Source organism: Perca flavescens, chromosome 13, assembly GCF_004354835.1.
Source record: "Perca flavescens isolate YP-PL-M2 chromosome 13, PFLA_1.0, whole genome shotgun sequence".
NCBI classification, from domain to species: domain Eukaryota; kingdom Metazoa; phylum Chordata; class Actinopteri; order Perciformes; family Percidae; genus Perca; species Perca flavescens.
The window spans coordinates 30129203-30142843 of NC_041343.1; positions in this window are offsets into that span (position 1 = coordinate 30129203).

A 13641-nucleotide genomic window follows, 5' to 3' on the forward strand; every position below is an offset into this window, starting at 1 on the left:
AATGCATATGGCGGAATTTCCTGCGGCACTGGAGCAATCCCGGAAGTGGAACCTCGAGGATATAGACTAGGTCTGGCTACACCGCACATGCATTCCAGGATAGGAGATGCAGGGATCTGAGGAGCAGTTAACCAAAGTTCTTAATAAATGGCCGGAGTTTAGAACGCCAACATAAAGAAAGCAAAAGGTGAGGGGCATCTGGTCGAAAATGAGCGACATCGGGTGGATCATTCGGCCGGCACCGGAGCAATCGGGTAAATGAACCGTCGTCGATACAGACTATGATTCAGTTAACCCGAGAATAGGTGAATTTGAGCTGTGGACAGAGCACCGCGAGCTGCCGGTCGTTTCGGCAGACATTACGGTTAAGTTTAGGCGACAAAAACTGAGCGTTACGCAACGACGACAGTTAAGTTTAGGCACTTAAATTCTTAAATTAAGTTCTTAAATGGTTTGAATTGAAATGTAGCACCTGGAAATACCCCTAGTCAAGTATTTTAGTTTGTTTACACATAATCCATAATTTAATCTGTATTATGTATGTATTGTATTATGTATTAAGATGTAGATGTAGTTTTATTATAAGTTATGCATTTCTTCACCTTGCCAGTAGGTGGCTACATGAGTAGAGATTTGTTGTTACAAGATACTGCAAGAAACCATAGAATAAGACACGTTTTCAGGTTGTAGTCGAGGCCAAGAAGAATACGGTGTGTGTGTGTGTGTGTGTGTGTGTGTGTGTGTGTGCGCGGTGATGTACTCTTGAACTCGCTGTTTGGTGACAAGTCTTGCTGTGAAGGAATTAAACTGAACTTTAATACACTACTACTAGCACCGTCGTGATCCGAGTGGTGTAACAGGAACACTCCCAAGGAACACGCATTTCCTGGGTGAAAGTCTGTGGTTTTCCCCGGGAAAGAACACTCCCGTGTTCTATGACCCAACCATCCACCCGACCTCTTCCCTACGTGGGGTTCATGAGAACAGGCTGGTATGTAATGCCGAACTAAAGTAACAACCAGGCAGATCCTCTGAGGACATGGGCCCACATCCAGCGGCAGTTATTCTGCAGGCTACAGGTTGTGCACAACTTCAAAGCACATCCACAGACCTGCTTTGTTCTGCCCTTTCCCGCCTTTCACAATCTCCCTGCCTCATGTGCGTGGCTTCATGCTGCTGGATATTTAAAGACATCAAATGCGTGCGAGGCCCTGACAATTAGTGGGGACTGTTGCAGGGTAATTAGTGGAAAGAAAGTGAGCCTCCAATTTCCCCCTGCCCCCCTAGAGACATCCCCGCTTGCAAACACACATGCATACATGCACGCACATACTGTACACAATCCAACTTAGAGCAAAAACACACATGCATACAGGATTTACTGAGCAGCACACTGCTGGCAAATAACAAGAAATATTTACAGTGAATTCAGAAAAGCTGTTGTTGTCTTGGTACTGTTGATTGAAGGGGAGATGCAACGTTGCTCGTGTAACAGGAGAGTGGACGCAGAAACTAGGACGCTAGATAAACACACACACACACACACACACACACACACACACACACACACACACACGTATATACAGTATATACACACGTACGTATGAAGTACATAGGCACTGTGGCGGAAGGGAGGAAATGATGGAGGGGCAGAAGGAAATAAAAGAAAGCAACAAGACAGAAGGAAGCAAGAAGAAAAGGCAGGGACACAGGGAAGAAAAAATGGACTCGAAGAAGAACAAACAGTGAACGAGGACAGTGAAGGCTGTCGTCAGACCACTAAAACCAGTTGATTTGTTTAAGGTGCTGAGATGCTGAAGGACACACAGCTCGTCCTCTGGCTCCAAATCAACTTCACTGACTTCTAGGGTGAAGCCCCTTGCATTCCAATGTGGTTATGCATCACTTGTATCTGTGTGTGTGTGTGTGTGTGTGTGTGTGTGTGTGTTTGTAACTATGAGGACCCTCCTAGGCATTAGACGTTAGATTGTTACATGTTTGGCGTAGATCGTCAGTATTTGACCGGGATTTGAATGATTGGCCGTCATTATTTTTAAAAGACTCTTGTTTATTTTTAACACAAAACCCCCCCCGACTTAAACTATGGACCTTTGGTAATGGGGGTGCTTTTGAACCACCCGTTACAAGTGTGGTTTCAAAGGTGGACCATATTGAATAAGACGCAGAAATAAGTGAAGATAAATCATCTGTCGCTATAAACTGCAGGAGCATCTGCCAGTTACACATGCTAAGAAATATCGGTGTATTAACAGTTATATAAATAGAACGTATTTCACAGTTTCACAGTCAAATTGCATCATTTGTGCTTCCGGCAACTTCCTTCGGCCGTGAAGGCCTTTTTACAACGTTTTTGTCATTTTTGACATGTTGGGCTTTCATCCAACGTATTTGTTGTCGCTTTTCTGACATTTGTGACAATTTCCAACGTTTGTGACGCTTTTTTCAACCTTTTTAGAAGTTTACTAACTAAGCAAGCTTTGTATGACATAATGTTATATACATTAGGCCAGACAATAAAAAAACAAAAAACAATGTAGCTACACACAAAAATTTTTCTTCTCAAATTACAGGGCAGAGTCTGGGTAATGACTTGGGAAATGACATCCAAACTGAAGAAAAGAGAAGAACTCAAGCTAACCACACATTTAAGAAATACAGCCGGCCTATAAATAGATGAAAATGATGAAAATCCCTATCTGGGATTAATCTAATATTGGTCACCTTTGTGGCAGGATTTGCTCTAAAGATAAAGTTCCCTCAAAGTGTAAGATACATTCCCCGTCTCTTTTTCATTAGTTCATCCACAAACTCTCCACCATGACCTATGATGCTTTACAGCTACCGTCGGGCGACAAAAGAAACAACAGAAAAAGGCAACATGAAGTGCTTTTGTTCCTTGTTGTAAAATACTTTGGCACTGATTCTCTAAGTCTGCCGTCTCCGAGCGGGATGAACACCATTCTTCCAAAAGATATTCCCTCAGTTGGTTTTTTGATGATGGTGGTAGATAGCGCTTATGTTTCTCCAATCACGTTCATGTTTTCCCTTCAATTTGTCACCTGTCAGCACAGTCTATAGTACAGTATATAGTTTGGTTTTGTGGCCTACATTACAATGTGCTTTATGGAAACACTGCACTTTGTTTCCATCCCATGGGACACTGACTGGAGAAATTGTTTTGTCAACTGAGCGGAGAAGCAAACAATGACGATGATGAATCAAGTGAGGCAATTAGGTGTCAAATGCCCTAATTTGTTCATGCCCTTTTGTTCAAAAACTGCTGACTGTCACCAACGCTGGAGCGTGAGTCGATTTCTATCAAGTTTCCGTGACAGTCAAAACAAGTGCACTGCAAAATTGTTTCTCATGAGTCATTTTGTTGATACAATTGCAGTGATCTGCCTTAAGCCGCCCACAAATGATAGGCGTCAAAACTGCTTTGTGCCAGCCGTTCCATTGATTTGCAACGGGGGGGTGGGGTGGGGGGGTGTCAGTGGCGCCCAACTATGCGCTGCGCTACACCTGGCGTCACACACCGCTCGGATTTGCCGCTTTGCCCTGCACTCAAAGTTCAAATTATGTGGACAGCCCTATGTTGCCATAGCCCGATGCTCCCACAGCCCTATGTTCTCACATTTCTAAAATTCTTCTCAAAATTAGGGCCTATTTTAGGGTTACATTCCATTGCTACTGGATAATAGGTTGGGTGTAATTGGCTACCAAATTGGGAGAAAGGGGGATAAAATCTGATACATATGGGAACATAGGGCCACATTTTGAATAAAATCTTGTGGGAACATAGGGCTGAGGGAACATAGGCATGCTCCCCAAATTATTTCAACTTTGACCTAGGTGCCGCTGACCTTTCGAAAGCGCAACCAATGAGATAATAGCACGTCGTTACCTAGCAACGGGAAATAGCTTCCTCGCCACCCTTGGTGATGTTTACCTGCGCTCTTTATCTGGCAGCACTGCTTGTAGTTCTAATCCTACATTTCCCATGAACACTCTGTTTGTGACGTGTCGTACAGCCGTCGGCTATGTGCCTGGCGCGTCATATCGATTGGGCGCGAAACCAACCAGATTAGCTGAAATTAACGTAAAGTTTAGTTAGGAGAAAAAAACAAACACGTGGCTAGTGAGAAATCTGATTGACTGGTAACTTTAAAAATCTACTAGCCATGTTGGCTGGTGATTAACGCACGTGAGCTGCGTCTCCCGACAGTTGTTATTGATTGGTTCATAGACGGGCTTCCCCGTCCTCTCGTATCCTCTCTCTGTGTCGGAGTTTTTCCAGCTGACTGTTGCTCTCTCCGTGCTGCCGCGGCTCTTTTTGTTTCGTTGCGTTGTTGAGAAGCGAGAAACGGGAACTTTACTTTGGGTTCGAGGAGCTGCGGCATTTATTCAGAGACAAACGGAAACCTACGCTGTTCATTTACTACCACTTAACACGTAAGCTGCTGATTTACTCTCTGCTCTGATAGCCGACAGCTGTCTGCTCTAAGGGCATTCACCCTCACACTCTCTCTCTCTCGCTCTCTCTCTCTCATCTACACACTTGAGCTGTTCCTTAAAAGGAGCTTTCCCGGTCTTATAACACAATGATAGCCTGCCAGAGTTGCCTGTATTCTGTCTGAAAGTCTGAACCATCCAAAAAATGCTTTCACATTTCACACAGAAACGAACCGGACCATGGTTCAGCTTGATCCGGGCGCCGAGACTACCTCTATTGATCTGACCAAATTTCAGCTGTTTGGTCTGGATTGTGGTCCGGGGGAGGTTTCACACCTGTACATTTATTCCGGATCAAACTGAAAGGTCTGAAAACAACGAACTGCATTGGCGACACGTGGAATTATATCACATGTAATGTCATTATTGTATAAAGAATATTTGACCAAAAGACTTTGGTTTGGGTTGTTTTTTTACATTGTGGATCCTGACTCTGAGCAGTAATGGGATCGTGCTTGTCCTCACAGAGATATACATTGACGCTAAAATATTTCATGAGCTTTTCTAACGCTTCATTGATTTAGATCTTCCCAACAGTCCTCTGGCTCCAAGTCCTCGATACGTCCATTGCTTGTGGTGCTAAAGCAGCATTGATCTGTGAATCATTTCGGAGCAGTTGATCCAAGCAGGATGTCTTTTCTCTATTTTTCTTTTTTAAATCAAAAGTTACTCCATCTAGCCTCCGTATCCACTGACTTTCCACTGAGTCATTTATTCGACAAATGTGTGAAACCACAGCACAGTAGATGCCGGAGTGCCATTGACCCTTAAAGTTTGAATTTCCCTTCACAGGCATGATCCAGCGACACCATCTGCGAGTGGACATTTCAGCAACAAATATCCGCTCGGAAACAGGATGTGATGCCCAGGCATTCTCAGTCATTTGTACTGCTTGATTCAGAAGAAAGTCGCCCAATTGGCACAGACTCTGACACTTAGTCAACCGCTAAATGCAATAACCGCACATCTGGATCAGGGAATAACCCACGCATCAAATTGAAATACAGTATAGCAGACTTCCAAATACGATGCAAAGCAGGATGGTCCATATATATCCAATGGGTGTTGTACCTGTCCATGTGGATGATGAGCATGGTGAGACAGTAGATCTGGCATATCAAGCGTCACATTTTCTCCTGACATTTTTAACCAGGAATGCACCGAACAAATAAACTGACTTTTTTTTTCTTTTTTTCTATATCTGCCGTTTGAGAACATGAAAACCTTCCTGCCTACGAACTTGAGAGTGAGCCGCCTGGATTTCAGAGACAGAAAATGAATCCTAAAAGTGAAGATAATGGACCTCTCCTCTCCTGAAATGGATACAAAAGAACTTAAAAATAGCTGCGGATCATGGAGAAGTCAGCGCACACAGACGCTGTGGATGCTCGGCGGTTCCAGCAATCCACTTAACTCTAAAACACCTCGGGCTTCTCAGCTGCAGTGCCGTTCGTTTCCTAACCCGGGCTGCCGAGCAGAAACACACACGGTGAGGGACATCGCTACGGACGCTGAGTGATGCACGGCAAACAGGACAGAGCAGACTAATCCCGCTAAGCTTGGGAGAAGCGATAGCAGCTCAAAAGTGAACACAGACCAAGAGACCAAGAGAAGTAATACAGCCAAGCAAAAAAATCTGCCACATCACTGAGACTGAGCTGTTCCTCTCCAAAGTATACAGAATCAATGTTGCTTAGGAGCAGCAGAGCGGAGTGAAAATGACCCAAAGAAGCGAACCCAGCAATGTCAAAAAGTAAAAAGCAGCCTTACCTCTCAGTCAGATGCCAAAAACGCAGTCTTGGACAAGTCAGAAAACCATAGAGCTGGTTAAGCAGCTGGTGCTCCTTCGATATATACAGTGATGCAGGAATCTTTGGCTTGTCAAGAGAGGAACTCTTAGGATTCCCCCCCCCCCTATTTCTTCCGAGCCTTTTCGGTGATGTACGGGTAAATCTCAAGTCTGGTTTAAAGGCTGGAGTCCAGCAGAACCAGCCGCAGCAGCAGACGGCTTATTTCCATGTGCAATACGGGCACTGACATGCTTCTTCTTCCCATTTAGGGGGACTCGGGGGGTGGGGGGCGCCTCAGACTGCGATCTGGCTGGAGCAGAGAAGTGGACAGCAGCGGGAGTATTGGCAGTTGTAGTAGTAGTATTCCTGATGGCGGAAAGAACTGAGCATCCTTCAGTGGGGGAGACGCCAAAACGAAGGAAGATGAGGAAGATCCACTGGAACCGCAGAGCGCACAGCCAGCGCAGCGCAGCGCAGAACAGAACACACTCTCTCTGTCGCTTAAATCCCCCCAAAACGGGCTGATTCCAGGCAGGAGGCAGGCAGATCAACACCGCGCAGAGGGAAGAGGGGCTGTTGCATCAACATTGTTCTGAGTCCAGTTTTCTTTTTTTTTTTTTTTTCTTTTTTTTTTTAAAGAGGATAAAGAAAAATCACAGCGAAAGCTCCAACAGAATCACCAGCAGCATCATGTCCTCTCTGGGGCTCCTCAAGTCTGCACCAGACCAAGTGTAACTGAGAGAGAGAGGGGAGACAGTGAGAGAAAGGGAGAGTGTATGCATGCATCCATGCGTGTGTGTGTGTGTGTGTGTGTGTGTGTGTGTAAATGTGTGTGTGTGTGTGTGTGTGTACGTGTATGTGTGTGTGTGCAATTGAGGAAGATAGGCGGAGAGCGGAGAGCAGCGAACAGGCAGGAGGCTAAGAGCGCAAGTGGAGCCGGAGCGCGATGTGAGAGGAGAAGGAGGATGCTTGGAAAGGAGGGAGGTTGGGTGGGGGGGGGATGCCGAGGAGAGAGAGAGAGAGAGAGAGAGAGAGAGAGAGAGAGCGAGAGAGAGAGAGAGAGCAACTGTCAGTGACTACATTACCGGCGCTCAGAAGGTGGAGATTTCCTTGCAGCAGCAGAGGGGGATCATGATTTGAAACCCCAAAGAGAGATAGAGACACACACGTGCGCGCACACACGCGCGCACACACACGCACACACACACACATACACACACACACACACACACACACATTAGAGAGAGAGAGAGAGGAGAAAGAAAAGACAGAGGATGCAGGAAAGAATCAGGATGTTTAGAGGTTAAAGAAACCTGTGACAGGAGTGACAGCAGCTGAGGGTGGTGATGGTGGTGTGTGTGTGTGTGTGTATTTTGGGGGGGGGGGGTGGGGTGGGTGGGAGGGGGGCAGACTCCCCAGCTGCAGTGATGCTGGCACGCTGACAGCCCTCCTCATGCCAGGGGTCGTAAACATCGATTAGAATATTTAAAGACGCACGCGCTCCTGCACCAAAAGAAAACACACGGACACTTAGTGGCCCTGGCACACACACTCAGGCACACTACAGCCACGTACAGTATATGTACACACACACACACACACACACACACACACACACACACACACACACACACACACACACACACACATACATACAGTACATAAACTTACTTTATAGACTAGTAGTCTAGACTCTATAGTCTACTCCTTGACGCAGAGGGCCGAGAGTTCGACTCCGACCTGCGGCCCTTTGCTGCATGTCAACCCCCCCCCCCCTCTCTCTTTCTCCCCTTACATGTCTTCAGTTGTCCTGTCAAAAATAAAGGCCGAAAATGCCCAAAAATAATCTTAAAAAAATTAATTAGACTCTCCTTTTTTAAATTTCTTCTATTTTTTATTTTATTTTATTTTTTATCACATTTGTTCTTTTAATATTTCCCTTTACATTCTGATTCATATTCTACATTGTTGTAATGCCCTGTGCTCTCTGTGTCTGTTAGGCACTTTGTAATTTCACTTTAAAGACTTTCATTTTTCATAATCTTTTTTTGATCATGTAATGTGAACTACTGTTGTAGTTCCTTGCTATCAGAATTGGTTACTTGTGTGTGCAATACAAAATATGGTCTAATATCAGTATCACGATGTTACGATAGTTCAGTTAAAAAACCAGATGATGGATAGGCTGATATTGATTTTTTTCCACAAAACTTTTTTTTAAAGAAAAATAATTACTTCCTTTCTCTTTTCTTACTTTTTAATATTTTGGTCCTGCAATTTCTTGTTACTTATTCTTAAACAAATGTGCCAGTATATTTGTGGGGCTTTTTGTCATCATAAAATGAACATGAATATAAAAATGTGTGTGTGTGTGTGTGCGCGCGCTCACACAACTTCATACACACGGATACACAAATGCTTAAGGAGCAAATATTTCCATGACTCGCACACGGCTTAATTTGTTGATTGGGCTATAGCACAGAACTAATCAATACTTGTTATGAAAATGATATCAGTCTGCTGTTTTAAAGTGATAGATAGTGAAAGAAAAGGAGTTTATAAAGTGCTCTGGGCTCGAATCATTTCATTGCTGTGACACATTTCTCGGAACCCTTTTTCCCCTTCTTTTTTGTAGTGCAACCAACATCATACGTAGGCGCCACATGCAGTTATTCAGACATGCTTCCATTTGCAGCCGTCGATATTAATCGCCGCAGTCTCGGCCGCCGACTATCCATTATCGATCTGCCACTGAAGAGTTAGTGCTTGCCAGGCGTGGAAAGGGGATCATTACTGGTAGCAAAAATGCCCAAATGTGTGAGACACTACGGGCCCTATCTTGTGTCTTTGCTAGTTTAAGACCGACGCAGTTGTCAATTTCCCGCCCAGCGCCCACATCCCTTTAAATAACAAATGCACCTGCGCCCATCTGTGCGCCCATGGGCGTACTGCTCTTACAGGGAGGTGTGTTCAGGTGCATTCTGGGTGTATTGCTATCTTGAGGCAGCGGGAAGTGATCGCACCATTGGCCAACAAAAACCTGGTCTAAAGTCAACAACGCAGCATTTCATCAATTTCATTGTTATTTTAACAGCAAATTAGTCAAATGCTCCTAGGCTTATGCACAGTGTGCACACACTATGATTGTTACACACACACACACACACAGGGACGCACAGCAGCACACACACATGCAAAAGATTACAAATAAAAATATTAGGGTGCAAATCCTCCATCATAACAGCAATGTGTCAAGGTCCAAACGTGCCTGGCTTTTAGAGGGAATGGGAGATGATCTCTGATTGGTTGATTGCATGTTACGCCCAAAACACACCTATGAATTAATGAAGACACGAAGTACAACCCTTTAGAACCATGCGCCCGGCACACAGACCCTTTTTTTCTGCCGTCAAACTAACAAAAGTGGATTTGGACGCACCTGCCAGGCGTTCATCAGATCATTAAAATAGGGCCCTATTTCTGGGGCTAGAGGGCTATATTTATGTTTTCAACACTGTTATGTGCTCAGCTGCACCCTCTGCTAGAAAAAAGGAAAATGTCATAAATATATACAATGTAAAAAACTGTTTTAATCATACGGATGTTATAACTTGAAAGACAGACTACAAAGAAAATCTCCTAGAAAAGGTGAGGTGATTATGAATTTATGTTGTTTACTGATATGAAAATGAATGGAAATCATTTGAACCCACACATTTTCTTCCTCAGACAAGAAGGACTTTGCAAGAAAGTGAAGACAGTCGTAAGCCTTTTTTGGTGAAAAAGAATTTTTTTTTTTTTAACAATGGTAATTGGCAACATTATTGACTAAAAGTCAGACGGAGAAAGAAACCCGAGCGTTTCTGCCTCGTCCAACATGGCCTGCTGTCTCTGTGGACTCTTTTAATCAGTTGAAGACCTACTTTTTTTGAAACAGGCCTTTGGATGACCTCTCTTACACTTTATTTTCATGTATGGGGATTTTAATTGTGCTTTGTTTTAATGTGTATCATGTTGTATGTTTTTTTATAAAGCACTTTGTGATCTTTTATCTGTGAAAAGCGATATAGAAATACATCTTTATTTACTCACTTACAATAACGCTGCCCCGTTTATACTGATGATGCCACGAGAGTCTAATTATTACCAAATTATTTTATTAGCACATAGCTCTGTCCAACTGAAGCATTTACGGTAAGTGCTATATCATGCATAAGTTGGAGCTTTGGTGTATATAATTTTGATAATAATAATAATAATAATAATAATAATAATAATAATAATGTATACTTACGAAATTACAATGTTTTCACTCTGTTGTTATTACACACATTACACACAGGACTGAATTACACATGCTCAGTACCTATACACAGCCCGGTTATTGAATCTATTGATTCGTGAACAAGACATGATAATGTCGTTTTTTTCGTGTGGTGATTACCAATTTTAATTTCATGTATTTCAATGGGAAGCATATTTTGTGATCACAGTAACGGTAGGGAGTAGTGTGTAAAGTAGTGGCGCCTGGGGATCGCGTTCCCGTGTGGCGGTCCGTCCCGTTGTAGTCACTGGCGTGTGGCGTTTAATTTCCCCATTGTGGCGTTTCATTTCCCCGTTGTTGCGTCCCCCAGAGCAGCCCAGTGTCATGGCAGTTCGTGGAATGGTCACGTTCAAAAATCGTGGCCTGTACACGAAATTAACAAGAAAATCGTGTCCTGTACACAAATCAATAAATAAAAATAACGCAACCATTTCACGAACTGGCGTGAGACCGGGTTGCTATACATACACTAATGGAGAGATGTCAGAGTGAGGAGGCTGCCCATGGATTTGATGTAGAGCAGTTGGGGGATTCGGGCCTTGCTCAAAGCACATTGGCAGTGCTCTTGAGCAAGGCAGAACCCCTGTTTGCTGTGTAAAATCATATTGATTAATGAGTCCCAATAGTATAAATCTTCTCTTTTAATACTACTACCAAAGAAATGAATGCATGATGTTCACTCAAAGGCTTGTTTGTGAGACATTAGATTGATTTTTATCAACAAATGAAATCTAGATGTGTTGTCTGTGTTAAGATGGTGTCTGTCTCGCTCTTATTTGTGCTTGTTGCCTCCTACAATAAATGTGAAACATGTGATAATTCCTCTTCCCTGTCAATGGTGGAGCAGAGATGGATAAATAACGTTTTGTAGCAAATGGAAACACAGATCTACATTATGCATGCATGTAATGTGTTTTGCTGGCGCGGAAACACGGCGCCTTAATGCTCTCTTGGAAGTGGCACACATGCAGACGCTGTATAGGCGGGATATATAGGTTTTGTTTGTGCATCAGGGAAAGCACAAACTGCACTAAAGGAAATTACACATGAGTTACAAGTCATTTCCATATAAAAAGATTTAGGTCGCTCGCACTGTAAGAGTCTCTTTATGAGCGAATTGTGCATCAGAGCGACATGCCTTTAGAAATGATTGAAACAATTGTTTGTCACAAAAAAAATTTATGTCTTCCCCAGCCCGAGCAGCAAGGATTTAGGATATTTCTTTGAAAAACCAAAATAGGAAGTGATTCATTGATTTGAACATGTTGGCTTGAAACAGAAACATTTAAAAAAGAAATGTAATACATTTTACTTTTATAATTCCTTAAAAGTTCTTTTAAAAATGTACAATCAAAGGGACATTTTATATTACACCCATGGGGATTTTCCGGAGACGACATTATAAAAAAGTCTGTATATCAAACCTCCAGAGAATTATATTATTATTATTTATAACATAAATTAAAGCATAACTAATAATTAGTCAACATTATGAATTATCAATTTGTTGTTGGTTAACAGTAAAATTACTATTAATTTAAGTTTAATCAACTATCAATTTACCATTTATTAGCGATGGTTATTATAAAGCGTTACCTAGAGGTTATATCAGTATAGGTTTACATGGTTTCATTTTCAAAAAACACCATATATTTGTTGTACTGCACATTGCTGCAGCTCCTCTTTTCACCCTGTGTGTTGAGCTCTCTGTTTTAGCTACAGAGTGAGGCGTCGCACTTCTGTTCCATCTTTGTTGGGAGTCGCACATGCTCAGTAACTATGTAAGGACTACTAGCCAGTCAGGAGCAGAGTATGAGGGCGTGCCCTGACAGTAATAATAATAATAATAATAATAATAATAATAATAATACATGTTATGTAATACAAGTTTTATATAGCGCTTTACATGGAACTCAAAGACGCTTTACAAAGAAAGAAAGAAAGAAAGAAAGAAACAAACAAGATAAGTAAATTATGGATAGGCCAATTGAAACAAGTGAGTTTTGAGCAGTTTTTTATAGGTGTCCAGTGAGTCCGAGTTTCTGATGTGGATGGGGAGTGAGTTCCAGAGGGTGGGGGCAGCTAATGCAAAGGCTCGGTCCCCCAAAGTTCGGTGGGTTGATTTGGTGATGGGTTTGAGGAGGTTTAAGTCTGCTGAGCGAAGGCATCTGGAGGGGCGATGGTGCTGTAAGAGGTCTGTGAGGTATGGAGGGGCCAGATTATTGAGAGCTTTGTAGGTGATGAGTAGAACAGTACCTAGGTAAGGACTACTAGCCAGTCAGAAGCAGAGTATGAGGGAGTGCCCTGACAGTACCTAGGTAAGGACTACTAGTAGAGCTGGGCGATTTGTTTCCCTAAAAAAATCTGCGATTTTTTTTATAAAAAACTCAATTCGATTTTCCCCCCTTCCATTTAAAACAAAATAACTGTGAACTGTAAATATATTATAAAAATATATATTTATTTTATTTTTTTATTTTTATATTTTTTATTTAATTAAAGTGCATCAACATAAAAAAAAAATCAAAAACATAGATTTTTTGAAAATATGAATCGATTTGACCTACCAACTCGATTTTTAAATCAAATCGATTTTTTTCCCAGCCCTACTAGCCAGTCAGAAGCAGAGTATGAGGGCGTGCCATGCTAGCAGCTAGGTGAGCATTATAACGTGTGTTACAAAGTGACCACGTTTGTCTCTGAAGTAAAGGCTGGACTACAATAGAGCTGTTTGGAGCAGTTAGGGAACAGTGTTTTCTGTTGGAGATGGTAAGTCCCTTTGGGGGGACTTTGGGCTTTTTCACTTTGTAAACCTATAACGTGCACAAAAAGATATATATATATATATATATAAACACAAAAAAGGAAAGGAGAAAATGCCAAAAATCATAATATGAGCACTTTAAGGTGCATGCTGCCACCTACTGTACCAGAGTGTGTAATACCATGACTTTAAACAAACATAAAAAAACAAAAAAAAACAAATTAAACAAT